Genomic DNA, 14,087 nt, shown 5'->3' on the forward strand with positions numbered 1-14,087 from the left:
CCCGCACCTGTGCCACGCTGCGGGGCTACCCGCGCTTCCGCCCGTCCCTCCCCTCTCGGTCGCCCCGAGACCCCGCTCCTGCTCTCCCCGCTGTGTCCTGACGGTCCCCGGCCGCCCAGGGACCCCTTTCCCGCGCCCCCCCGCCGTACTCTGCCTCCGGCAGCTCGGGACGGCGGAGGCTCCGAGCCTGGCCAGATCCTCCTTTGTTGACAATAAACTTGGATTTCACAGGGAGGCTCAGAGCCCCTCTCCGCCCCTCTCGCTCCCCCTCTCCCGGCCTTCCCTCGCTTTCCCCTAGCTGGAACCGGGCTTTGTCAGCCTCCCCCTCTCCGCTCGGGATCGCTGCGGAGGGTCCGCACCTCCTCCACCCTGTACCACTCACTGAGATCACCTCCCCTTTCCTAGACAGCGCCGTTAGTTTTTCCTGCATGTTTTTTCCCTCCCCGAAATACTCTTCCAGTCCCTTTCTGCCAACATGACAACCGTTCTAGGAAAGCAAGTCGATAGATGTTATTAAAATGGACAAAATCAGCTAAAGATTTTCAGGTAAAGCTGAGAGTGTCCCGTTTTCCGTTCTGCTTCGGCTGTGCGGGTGTGTACCTGTTCGTCTGTGCCAGGGGTGTGCAGTGAGGAGAGAGGGCAGAGGGGGACACAGGATATGGTTTTCCTCGCCAGTGGAGCCGGCTATAGCGTCCAGGCGGGTCATGGCTGCCTGTATCCTGATGGGGGACCAGCCGCGCCAGGGCTGGGAATGAACACCGGGGGCAGCCGCCTTCCTGTGGCCGGACTGTCTTCTTCTCTTGTTGGGGAGGGATCTAGTCCTCATTTAAAAAATAAATTAATAAATACATCCTCCTACCCCCACCGTTAACCTCCCATTCTCTTGCCATCCAGAGCTCTTCTTGTCTCGCAAAAGCTGCGGGAAACACCCGAGGTTCAAATACACCCCAACAATTTCTGCAAAGACTCCTTAGCATGTAGGGATTGCCTCGTCAGCTATTTCAAGTTGCTCAGTCACATACAATCATCAGATATGTTGGAATAAAAAGCAGATTGCTTTAAAATTAAACCATCGTTGCCCTTTACAGACTCGTATTGGCGCCTGAAGGGGGAACAAGGGAACGGACGGGCATATATATTAACGACATAAATTAAATGTAACATCCTCATCCGTGGGAATAGAAGTGGGAGAGACCTCGGCCAAGGTGCAGCGCTCGCTCTCCATTAGGACTTTCCCTTGCACGTCCTTCCAGAGCTGCCCAGAGGGATCCCTGAAGGTGGGGGCAGAAAGCGGGGGGGGGAAGGGGGGGGGCCCGCGGGGGTGCAGGGATGCCTTCGGTGTCCCCTCCCCAGAGCTCGTCCCTTTCCCCGGGGGAGTCTCGCTGTGCTCCATGCCCGGGTGCGTACCTCTGCCTGCACGGAAAATTCCTCTCCCTTCTTTTCCCCCCACCTCCCTCCCCTCTCTTTTAAGTGGATTTTTGCTCTCACTTCAATAACACATCGGCTCTAATTAGCTGCAATATTAAGAAACGCTGCTAAATGACAGTTTTATCGGGTTTGTGCAGATAGGAGGAACGCGGGGACCCAGCGAAATACCCACCCAATGCGTTCGGCGCTGGATCCCCGCCAGCAACCGCTGCTCGCTCTTTTTATATGGAAAAATGGCAACATTTTGGAAAGCAGCTTTAAAACTTTGACTTATATTTTACATGCTAAATAACGGGGAGAATGGCGACAGCGTTACAGAAAGCTTCAACCCTGCAAATATTTGAATGGGGCTTTTTTGTAAAGTAGAGCAGCTGTCAGTCAGCTGGCTTTGACAGCCTGCCACAATTTTGTCATTTAATAGTGGGTGTTAGGCTAAGTGCAAAACACTCTGGCAAACAGATGTCAAACCTACATCTCATATAAATGGGGGTTGTAAAATTGAGTTTTAACCCACATATAGGGTTTTAAAAAGCGGTGCCAGTGTGTAAACTGTATACAAAATAGAGATACTGACAATCTCCCGTGTGGGTTTGTTATTTAAAGTAGGCTTATTTAGAAATCTGACCTCCAAATTATGCTAAATCTTCCTACATTTCAAACAGTGGAATATGAGAACAGTGCTTGGGAAAGTCGAAATTAAGGACAAATATGATGGCTTGTTGAAAGGGGCTGATTGCCATGTGTACTGAGAAACCAAGGCACATTCAACTCACCATCGCTCTTCCAAGTCCGAAGAGAAGGAAGGAAGGAAGGAAGGAAGGGGGAAAGGAGGGAAGGAAGGGGGGAAGAAGGGAAGGAAGGAGGGAAGGAAAAGAAGGGTTTGGCAGGTTCCGAGGTTCAGGGACTGTTTTTTAAAGCGGGACCCGAGGGATTTGATTTAGGCGGCAGGGGAAGGAAAGATCACAGACGCAGCGAGCACAACCACAGACTCCGTAGGATGAACGAGGGACCGTGCAAGGAGGTGGCCAGACCTGCTGAAAAGAATGGCGGGCACCCGTCTAGAACATGGCAAAAGAGATTTTGAGCGGTAGCGGGAAGAAATATTACTCAGTGTTAATTTCTTCGGAAGTTACTATTTGAAACACGAACTGCTTTTTCTTTTGAACTCACATTTTCAAGACTCATATCTTCACTGAGATGTGGTTTTCCCCTGTACTTCGAGGGACCTCCCTGACAAATTTCCTTTGAACATTTAAAAAACGTCATAAATATTTACACCAAAAATTGTTCGTTGCCTCAGCTAGTTAGAATGAAACAAGAAGAGAAAATGATTCAGTAATGATATTATATGGATTATATCAAATTCCCTAGAATAAGTCTGCACCCATATTATCATTTTCGAAGCTAGACATGTAGCTTCCTACACAAGTCAATATGAGGGGATTAAATGAAACATTTAATCGAAAAGAATTGTTCATATTAATAATTAACCACAGTTTAAATATACGCTCAGCTGATTTCCTTGTCGAGTACTCAGTTGCAATATTTGAACGGTCCTAGCTGATGTTAAATGAGTAGAGGAATGTACACGGGATGATTATTGATCACACGCAGTTACTGCTGTCTACTTTAAATCCCATTTGATCCGAACTCTCTCCACGCTCATCTCAAATTCCCCAAAGTTCTGCTGCTTGTTTACAGCGTTTCCTCTTCGCAGGTTTTTGTTTGTTGTTTTGCGGGGTCTGTAGACACTTACTTTTGCAGAACTACAATGAATGCCTGAGACTGGCTAATTCTGCCCCAGGTATTCAAAAAACACAAGGGGAGATGTGGATGCCCGCAGCCCCGTGCCCGACGGGAGGTCACTCCGCTCTGTGGGCAGCGGGCAGCGGCCCTTGGCCGCAACTCCGAGGTTGCAGATCTCACCCCTGGGATCTCGGAAAGGGGCTCGGAGCCTCCCGCATCCCTTACCAGGACTCTTGGGCCAGTACTGCAGACACTCTCCTTTCGGGTCTGACCTGTAAGTTGTCGCTTCAGAAATTCCAGATTTAAAGAAATATATTAAAAAAAGCCCAGCGCTTCCCCTAGAGTGCTCCAGGCTGAGGGTACTGAGGACTCTTCGGGTCCCAAGCACCAGCCCCGAGGTAAGGTCTTTTCCATGCTTTGACAAGGCCAACTACAGTCTAGCATCGGTTAATATCGTCGAAGAAGAAATCAGGTTTTAGTTTGGAATAATTGCCTCCAACTTGTTTTAAGTCAATTGTAGCTGGAACTGTGATGGACAGTGAGGCTGGCTCTGTGGCCAGTCCCTGGCTCTAGAGAGGAGCCGTGGTCTGTCTTTATTCAATTCCCTCACACAGAAAAATTCCTGTATGCAGCCCATTTGCCTGCAAAGAAAGGCTATGGTAGAACACGACCCCTATTTTCAAACAACTGACTGACCAACAAATCTGCAAAAAATATTTATCAATATCTTTGATAGATACTAAAAATCTCCTCTTGCCACCTAAAAATGAACATTTTGTTACCTCTAATGTATTTGCTTTTTTAACAATACACTTGTACAATTGTTGCTTTCCATCACAGACACAGCTGCCTCCTTTTCAGCATTCTGCAATGAAATAGTTCCAAACCTCAGAATTCAGAATATAATTGACACAGCAAAATATTTTTTTCCTCAAACATAGCAGTTTGATCAACTCTTGAAATAAAGTCCAGTGACAACCTGCCTGTTCTACAATTGCTCTGAAATACAGATCTGCACCTTCTCCAACTGCAGTGTCATAAGAAATCCAAGCACTCAACTTGTATTTATTCCCGTACTTCAAATGTTAATATTAGCATGTTTTCAAGGATGAAATATCATAGCACAAATTCAAATGGTAGCGCTGGGAAATGACTAAAATAACATGGGAAATGTAAACAAATATGATTATGATTTTAGCATTTAAGGATTAAATGGTATTTGTGCTGTACATAGGAAAACCAAAGTTTGCCAAAATTTTGTCTTCCTTGACAAAATGAGTGTGGTGGAATTATGTCTAATCCATACTACAGTGAAATCAGAGGGAAGCTACAAGTCCTGTAACATAAAGATTGCAAGCTATAAAAGTCAAAATCTAATTGCATTGCTGTATAGAACTCATTTTTTACAATGTTTGTGTTGATTCTCTCATTTCATTTTAGAGCAGCAGATAGCAATGGAATTGCTTCCTTAGTGTTTTGCAGTTTTGGTTTTAACTTTTATTTTGGTGCTTTTTTTTTTTTTAAGGTCTTAGACCCTTTCAACAGGGTCTGAAGTCTGAACCACATCATTCAAGTGCAGAATATACATTCCAAGACCGAAGTGCAAAACAGTTTTTCAAATGGCTTGTGAATAGAAAGTATGGGGTGCAGCTCAGGTTATCCCACTGTGATGTGATCCAGTCCTTCGAGGAAATCATCGAAGTTGAAGGTAGTGCTGTAAAATGGAGCATGGCATAGCATCAGGTATTAAAGAGACTGAGGCAAACTAACCCTTCTCAATGTAGAATGAAACATTTAGAGACTGTCATCACTGTCATGAGCCCACCAGAACATGTTATGGCTTTAAGAAATCAGTTTCTTTCTGAGTATCTAAGCAAATGTATTAAAGATCAAATTTTTACTGTGAGGGTAAAAATGTTTGCACATATTTTATATACACTTATAATATATTTGTATTTCCTGGGGGAGGTGATAGTACCTTTTCCTTTTGATGCCCTAGCAGTATATGCAAGTTCCAGTGCTGGAGAAGTGCCTTCTCAAGTCACTGGGATGAGAAGACCATAATGAGGCATAGCATGCTGATACAGTGACTGCTATGAAACTATTCAAACCTTTCAGCTCCTCTTCCAGTGAAGATGATTCACTTCTGTGATTTTACCAGGACTGTCACTAGTTCACCCAAGGGTTGAATTGCTTTTCTGTTACATTAGGTCCAGCTGTGCTGTCAATTTGTTGCCTTAAGCTTCAGCCAAGGGTCCTGATGTTCTAATTGTTGCCATTGTAGAAATCCCGGGCTTTTGGCTGGGATGGACATCTTTTGTGAGAAAACCGGGAGGAAGGAGAGAGGATGGTTTTCTCCAAAGCCCTCTCCTCATAGGCACTATAGCCATGGGCCAATCTAAAGTGGGAGCCATGGACTCAGTCCCCGCTGCAGATCCCAAAAGTTGTTCACATGCATTGAAACAGTTCAATCAACTGGCTGTTAATAACAATTAAAAAACAGCCTTGAGTCCTTGGTAAGTCCTTTATACTTCAACATTTGTAGGGATCCAGAATATTTAGACACAAAATTCTCACTGAACATAAACTCTGCATATAAATCCTGGACTTAAATCTCCTTGAGCTGGAGATGTGAGATATCAGGCTTAATCTCCCTGAGCCTTCACTGAACCATAAATATGCTGACTACCATAGCACACGGGAACATCACAGAAGAATTGACTACAAATTTGCTAATACTTTTAAAGAGAGATAAAGAGGTAACAAATGTGCTAATGATTATCATTACTGTTTACCACCATGACACTCACTGGCTGGGAAGGCAGGAAATAATGTTCAGAATATCTGAGGAATATTGCCTTGTTTGAAAATATCTCTGCTACTAATGTGATGACTGTCTATGGAGTTGTGGTTGCTGGGAATTCACACACTGATTTCATGGAGAGATAAAAGAGTGGAGTTTATATGGAATAAACCCCTTTTGAATAAAACAATCTGCATAAATGCTTTAAGAAAGCCTATAATTATGATAAAAATGTTGCTCAAAGTTAAAATTATGAAGCAATCAAAATTTATAAACAGTCTCTCATCGACTTTTAATCATACTTTCTCATATACAAACTGTAGAAAGCATATAGTAGCAATATATAACAATATGCATTTTATTTTTGGTAATTTAGGGCGCTATGTCATGCTCTTTAATCAGACAAAGCTTGGCTTGTCAAGATCTGCCGTATTATCCTTAAATGTCAAAAAACACATTTAGGCCTCTAAGTTATATATACACTTAGCTGAGGTTTTATCCTGCCGGCAGCTAAACACCTCTGGAGAGGTGGTGTGCCCTCTCTGGGCTAGATCCAAAGCTTTCTTCTGTCATATTCCCACCAAGAACCTCTGGCTAGGGCCTCTATTTTGACTGCCTGCTCTGAAGGTGCTCACTCAGTCTAACACAGGATCCTACTCACACCTCCCCTGAAATTCTCTTGTAGACATTGCTCTTCATTTGTGATTCACTAAGGAGAATGCTTTAATTATATGCATCATGTAGAACTTGGATGGCAAGAGATATTCAAAACAAGGAATATTTGTAATGGGAACCTTGCCAACTTGAATGCTAGCCTACCACATCTATAAGCTCCATTGTTTCCTTTGAGCTGAACTAGCTGAACACATTCAGGATGCATCCTGATAGTAACATGCCTCTCTTGGCAAGTAGTAAAATTCACTGGTATTGTTGTGTCCTTAAAAATGTTATCACAGATAGGTCAAATTAATGAAGTATTTGCTTCAAACAATACATATTTTTTTAATGCAGTATTACTAGATTCTTTACTGGAACAGAATAGCATGCAGAGTATTCCATCTGAACTCCTTATGAAAATGAGATCTTCTATTGAACTGACTGGCACAGCTCTTATAGATAGATTAACTGTTTGACCCTCCTTAATTATGAGAGTAAACAGCCTTTTCTGCTAAAACATAGATTCAACTGCTGCTTTCAGCTAGACATATTAATAAGGAACAACTGCCCTGAGTTTCACAAGGTTTACACCTTTCTATCTGAGTGTGAAATCATGTTTATAAATGCACTCTTTCAATGCTTTCAAGAGGTGAGACCCTTCTAGGACTTCCCATTGATTGCATCTCGCCTTTAGGTTCTTGGGACCTCACTTCCCTTACACTGTCCAAAAGCCTGAAACAAAAGTTACCAAGAGGGTAAGTAGCAAAGAGAAGGCTGGAGAAGCCTCTTTCCACAGTTCATGGGGCAAGGCTGTAGGGGATGCTATCCCGTTAATTTGTGGAGCAATATGAATACTTTGTGGCTCTTTCAAAGAAATAGTGCTGTGTTTTACATTATTTCTGCATATTTGACAGGAGAACATGTTTTTGGCTTGAGAAGGTGATACCTCAGCTCGATCCACTGCTAGATGATTTAGATGGCAGTTTTTTGAAGGATGGAGAAGCACCATGCATGCAGCTTGACGTACATTCTCAGATAGCATTTGACTATCAAGCAGTGGCATTCTTGGATGTGCTTGTTATGCTCCTGCCCATGCCCCAAATCCAAGCATGGTGCAACTTCCCTTTTCAGCCAAAAAAAGAGGACCATTCTAATTTTATGACTTTGTGGTTTTGTGAGAGAAAGGCGGATTTTTTCTTCTTTTTACAGCCCAATTTTCTGACTCTTGGCCCTATTAGGGGTTTGCCTGCTGAAGGATGGGTAGAAGTTATTTTCTGTGATTAATACAACACTTCACTTAAAAGACTTCTTTGCTATGAAATCTCTATATTTAGCATTCTATAATCATTAAATGTAAACATCAAGCTTCGCTTTGTGTCTGTATGTGGCCTAAAAATGTGGTTCTGTTTCTAGCTGAGAGAGATGAATGTCATGAGTGCTCTGTGTAGGATGGAGAACACCAATACAACAACAAAACCTAAACAAACCTAAAGCATGAAACAAAACATTTTGTACACGTACATTAAAATTATATTGAAAATTGGGAGCACGAACTACCAAACTAGGCTTCTTTCTGTTTTACAAACTGCAACGTCTGTTAAAAAAAATTTAAAGCATAATTGCAAATTGAAATTTCCTCCCTATTCTTACTTCGACATTTGTGTTTTTCTCCTAACATCTCCCACATGTTAATGCAGCAGCTTCCGAACCCTCTTGTTATGTATCACATTCAAATGTAACAGTTTAGCAAATTCTCCAATTGTGTTGGTGTTCCCTTTCAGACATGGAAAGCAATTTGATGTGTCCTTTTAATGAGCCATTTTCATGCAAGGAGGAAAACAGTGGTTGGGGAAGTTACTAAAGCTTTCTGCTCATTGATTTTAAGACTCTCTATTGAATCTATGTTGCTTAAAACCCAGATTGTTTTGTTAGGAGAGTTATTCAAACCATATTTTCTTCTAACTCCTAAGTTTGAAGAAATCTAGATTCCTTTTACTCCTTTGCAGGGGCTGCAGATTTGTCACTGAATTGACTCTGCCACTGAACTGTGAAGTGAAATCCAAGACTTAATTTAAAAAGTTTTTAGCTCTTGGGTTGCTAATGGTGACTGTCAAAATGTTAGAAGGATGCAAAACCATTTGTGGATGGTAGTGCAGGGGAAGTGCAGAGGGAAGTCTAATAGGAGCAGGAGTTCTCTTCATCTGTAGCAGGCACGGATTCTAAATCATAATAGTGACAATATAAATGCCATTTTTTAAGCTGTGCTCGTGTGCTGATCATTTCAGTGATATTTCTAATGAACACAAACCTACTTATCTTGGTTGAATGCTGAAGTGGACAGAGGGTAGCATGCTCAAGAAGAAAACTAATTGCAATGGATGGTTTCTTTAGAGAAACAAGAAACTTGGGACCCAACAAAATGACTGTGAGAAGAACAGGTGTGCCAGACCCCCTACACTAGTCACTGAAGCAACCACAGCGGTCATAATCCTACTTATGGTCACATGTCTTCTTGTACTAGGGTTCCTTTGGAGTTTCACTTAACTGACAAGACTCTGAGAGATGGCACATACTGAGCTTTCAAGCACTGACCAATAGTGACCAAATTTTGGCTACAGGGAGCCACATGAGCTGTGTCACACTGTAGAATGTAGGTGTGCTTTCCTAGCCCTTTGCTCTGGAGAGACAACTCGGACAATGGCCTAGCTCCATGATGGAGATAGATTGAAGTACACACCATCCCATCCCTGTGTTCAGGTTTTTTTTTTTTTAGATGCACTGAAAAAGAGCTGCGGCATGCATGCCAGTGAGTTCCCTCATCTAAAACTTTGAGACATATGGCTGCTGGGCATGCTGATGAGCATGTGCACCCTACAAAAAAGAATACAGCTGCAATCATCCAAGGAGGTTGGAGAATGTACAACAAAAAAGCATAAAGGAAGGTGGTCCCTGTAGCATGTTGCAGACACGCACATTCCCACATGTGCATGACATTTATCAGGGGCTGTGGGTAGTGCATGTGTGCAAGGCATGAACTTTTGGTCATGTTGTCAGGGCAGCAGGGATGTGTACTGGGACACTGGGGAAAGAAGGTTACAGGATACAAACTGCCAGAACAACTCATCCAGATTCCAGCTCCCTCACAGCAAGCTGGTGGTCACAGGGAATAGGCTACAGGATTGAATGAATGTTTTTCTGGACTGGATCTTGCTTGCTGAATACATGTGAAGCACATTGGTACAACTCATGACTACAACTCAGTCTTGCAAAAGTAAATTTTGTTGGAATAAGGGACCATTAGAAAGCAAATTCTATAGGACTCATGTGAGTCCATTTAAAAGCAAAATTGTAGCTCAAATATGTGGGTTTTTTTTTTTTTTAATTAAAGAATGATTTTCTAAAAGCAAGGACTGACCATAATGTAGTTAAAGTGTAGGTGAAATTGTGAGCTGAAGCTACTGGTGGACAGAATTTAGAAAGTGCAGGCTCTATAAATTATATTCAGTATGTTTTACAAACTACGTAAGTAAAATGCCAATTATTTATTAAAAATCCTACTTCGGTACAAAAGTTTAAAGTTTCTTTTTGGGCACAATGACATTGGCTGTACTTAGAGTCTGTATATTAGAATGACATAGGTCATTGGGAAATCATAAAAGTCTTACCAAAGAGTGAAACCACTGCATACATGCTGAACTACGTAGCCCCACCACGAATTGTCTAAACAAAATAATTTGATACTGGCTGTTTTCCACACTTTAATTAGCAAGCACAGATGGCTGTTGCATAATCCTATTTAATATCTGTGCTGGATACCTCCCGAATAGCTCAGTGATTAAGTTCATACCTTAGTTTGGCTAAATGCATTAGCTGAAAGAAAACTGCTCACACTAAGATTCACTTTCTGACATAAATTTAATGCAAGCATGTTTCCTTCCACTGCCTTAACTGAGAAAAAGCTCTATTAACTTACAGTGTGTTGGTTGCAAAGATGCCCTGAGGTATTTTGTATAAATGTATATTGATGTCTTATGCGAATTTTTCTTCCCCAGCAGAGTTTCTTTGCAACAGAGATCACAGTGCCCCCATTAGATAATCACCACCCTCAATGACATCCAGGCTAATCATGCAATTGATCACAGTAAATCAAAGATTTGGGAATTCCCCGAACAGCTGTCTGCAGCTAACCCTCTCTGTGCAATGGGCTGCCTTGGCCACATTTCCCCTGGAGGCAGATTTATGAGAGGGTGAGGGAGGGGAGATGTTGAGTCTGCAGCCCACCTGTCTGCAGTGCTGGGCCCCAAGGTATAGTGAGGGCTGTAGTACCACTCCTGCTCCCCACCACTGCTGCTGCTGCCTTGGACTGCTATTTGCCACAAAGCAACAAGATCTCCAGTCCTGTTAATTATGGTGGCTAACAAGATACTTGGATACCTGTATGCAACATGAATCATACTAATTCAACTCTCATCGTTTAAGATTTTTGGAGTTACAAACAGTGACAGTTCTACCCTGCTTTACCACATTAGGAAATATATTTTAAGATGCTTAACAGTTTTTTCATGTGAGAAAAGCAACTTCTTAGTTACTCAACAGGTGCATAAGCAGTTATTGGTAGAGAAGTTATGTGCATTTACTTAGACAAATAAAAATTTACATAAAAATAACTTTCAAGTATTTCAAAATGTAGAAATGAACATGATAAAAAAATTCTAAGTGATTACACAAGATTTTAATAATTTTACTATCTCAGCTCAGTTGGTCTCTCTAAAAAAACCCCTAAAACTACCATAAAGAAAAGTAATTATGTTTTATCTTATCTCTCCCAGAATATATTTTATTACAAAAGTCTAGAACATCTGTTGTGTAGCTTTCTGTGCATTTTAATAACATATTTTAAAATTTTTTAAAGGGAGGATACATATTTCTGTTTATCAAAATATTTATTGGATGACAGAATGTACAGATATCAGTGAGATGTGTACATATGATTTTTAAAGAAAATGGTAGTGGACAGCTTGTGGTGGGTTTGTCTTAAAATCACAGTAGTTCTTTCTGTGTCTGGCATAAAGTTACAATTCACGGCCTAAAGTTACAACTCACTTCCTAAAGTTACACACTGGTTCTGTTCAAGAACATGGGACAATATTCTATCTCTTGTCAGAAGAGATGTTCTTCTCTGTGGAAGAACAGATACATAATTTCACGCTTGATTTTTTTATAAGGAAGTTAGTTTTGAGAATGCACTATGACTTAGTAATAAAAGGAAGCATCGACATAGTTTTGTATCAACATTGACATTGTTTGCTGAACCAAGACCACAAACAAACTCGCCTAAACTGTACTGTTGTTAATCTGTAAATTAAGGGAAACCTATTTCTTCCCGAAGGACAGAAATTATAACTTCTACAGAGGTGATCAATGTACCTGAACTTCCAACAAGACCAAGAGGTATTCTTCATGTCCTCAAGATATTATTCCTGCATTAAATACCACCTCAGGCTGTACTAAAATGCTGCTGCCAGTGTAATTAAGTCTGACTTTTGTCCACAAGGCAGAGAGAAACACAACTTAAGCCCAAATAAATGGTTGTGGATAGGACCTGAGATGGATATCTCGAAAGAAAAGATATCCAAATCCTAAAATGGCTTTTATGGTCCTGATTGATCAGTCTTCTCTTCCACAGAGCTCCCGCTGGATGCAAAAGAGAGTTCAATGGGAGAAAACAATGGCTTGAGTGGATGACACGGAGTATACTAGAATACATCTAGAATTAAGTTAATGTTCTCTTCAGGAGAAGGTGAAAACCAGATGCAGTAATACACTACTGGTCCACAAGAAGATTTTTTAGACATTTTTCTTTGGTTGGGTTTTTAAAATGCATTTCTGTTTGGGTGCTTTCTTTCAGGCAAACTCAATGCAGAAATTTATAAAGATCTCACTTATTCCATCTATGTCCAACAAATACCAGAAAAAATACAAAAGCATGCAAGGATGTTAGATTAATTATGGGGAACACTGTGCTTGTTAATGATTTTCATTATATTTATTTAGAGTAAAGACACCAAAGAAATGAGAAGGATCTTTGTATTATATTCTTCTGAAGCCCTGTGATAACAAAAAGTTTGAGATTCTTTTGAATCACAATAATTCCTTTGAAATAGGCAGAAGTGGCTAATGTGGGATTCCTGATATTCAGCAATGAGAAAGGAATCTTACTCAAAATATGGTAATTCTTAACTTCCATCTCTACTTCCATCTCTCTGTACACTCCCAAAGACAGTTTATGTGGTAAGCTCTGCATATCAAAGTAAAACCAGGTATTTCCTAAAGACATGGCAGTACCTGGAGAATCTTTAGGAACTCAAGAGACCCTTACACTGAATATCTTTTTTTCTGCTGGCCTGGCTTGGAAATAAAAGCTGAAAAGTTATCTTATGAAAATCAATGGCATATCTCAGAGAACACAGAAAGCAGAAGCACAGTTCAAGTAATGAATGGAATAACTTCAATTATGTTTGGTTTGGGTGTATGGACTGAGTTAACTGCACTTACAAAAATGTGTTTTCAAGTTAATTATCTAATGTAATTTTAATCTAAATATATTAAAGGGACTTTTTTTTTTCTCATTCTTGGTCTACTGTGAAGTCATTCAAGTGTCTAAGTGATTGAACTCTTGCATAAAAGTGTTGACATTAAAATAGAGTGTAATAAAGAGAACAGGGTAATTGCTAGAAGGTCAATGAAGAGAAAAGGAAACAACTGTGCTCAATTTAACAGTAGCACGGCAGGCAACATTGGGAAGTGAAATAGCTGCCAAAGAATGGACATTGGGATGACCTGCATTGAAGAAAATGAAAAACGACATACTATTTTCTTATTTTCAGATAATTGGTATTGCAGATGGTTCTGTGATTGAAAATACACTGAGGCAAACCGAGTGGGATGCACCTTGACAACAGTCTGTGTTCTCAAACTCTCTTTCTGAACTGGTCATCTGGACCCCCCGTAAAGTCAGTGGAAACAAACGGTATGATTGGTTTCTTCCTAAAGTACATGTCAAAAATGTATTTCTCTAGAACTACAGGTATTTTTTTTCACTGGATATGAAGATACCTGGAGATGACAAGTTCAGTTGTGGGCATCTAAAACTAGATGATGGAAACCCTATTAAAGTCATCTCTGGTGTTGGAAAACCATCAGCAGTGTAGATGGAACAAGGGAAGACCAGGGAGTAACAGCCTTGGACATCTACTAACTGCTGCCACATCAGACCTTTGGTGGGGCACTTCAAGACTGTCCAGTGACACTACATAAACTTAGCAATTGTGTCAGTCCCTGGGTTTACAGAACATACATAGACTATATATTGTGGTTCCAAAGTCAGAAAGAGGACTCTTGTTTCATGATCCTGTTTCTAGATCAAACTTGCTATATGAAGTATGAAATTGGT

At 41.0% G+C, this 14,087-nt stretch overlaps 1 long non-coding RNA gene across 1 annotated transcript in view; it reads right to left on the bottom strand.

Moving 5' to 3' along the window:
• Positions 1-4,711: 4,711 nt before the first annotated feature.
• LOC108498526 overlaps positions 4,712-14,087 on the bottom strand; it is a 45,566-nt gene continuing 36,190 nt past the window's right edge. Inside the window, exon 3 of the long non-coding RNA XR_001875198.1 lies at positions 4,712-4,888. This is a non-coding gene — a long non-coding RNA (uncharacterized LOC108498526). The remainder of the gene's footprint in view (positions 4,889-14,087) is intronic.

Source organism: Lepidothrix coronata, unplaced genomic scaffold, assembly GCF_001604755.1.
Source record: "Lepidothrix coronata isolate B3197 unplaced genomic scaffold, Lepidothrix_coronata-1.0 Scaffold60, whole genome shotgun sequence".
Classification (NCBI taxonomy): domain Eukaryota; kingdom Metazoa; phylum Chordata; class Aves; order Passeriformes; family Pipridae; genus Lepidothrix; species Lepidothrix coronata.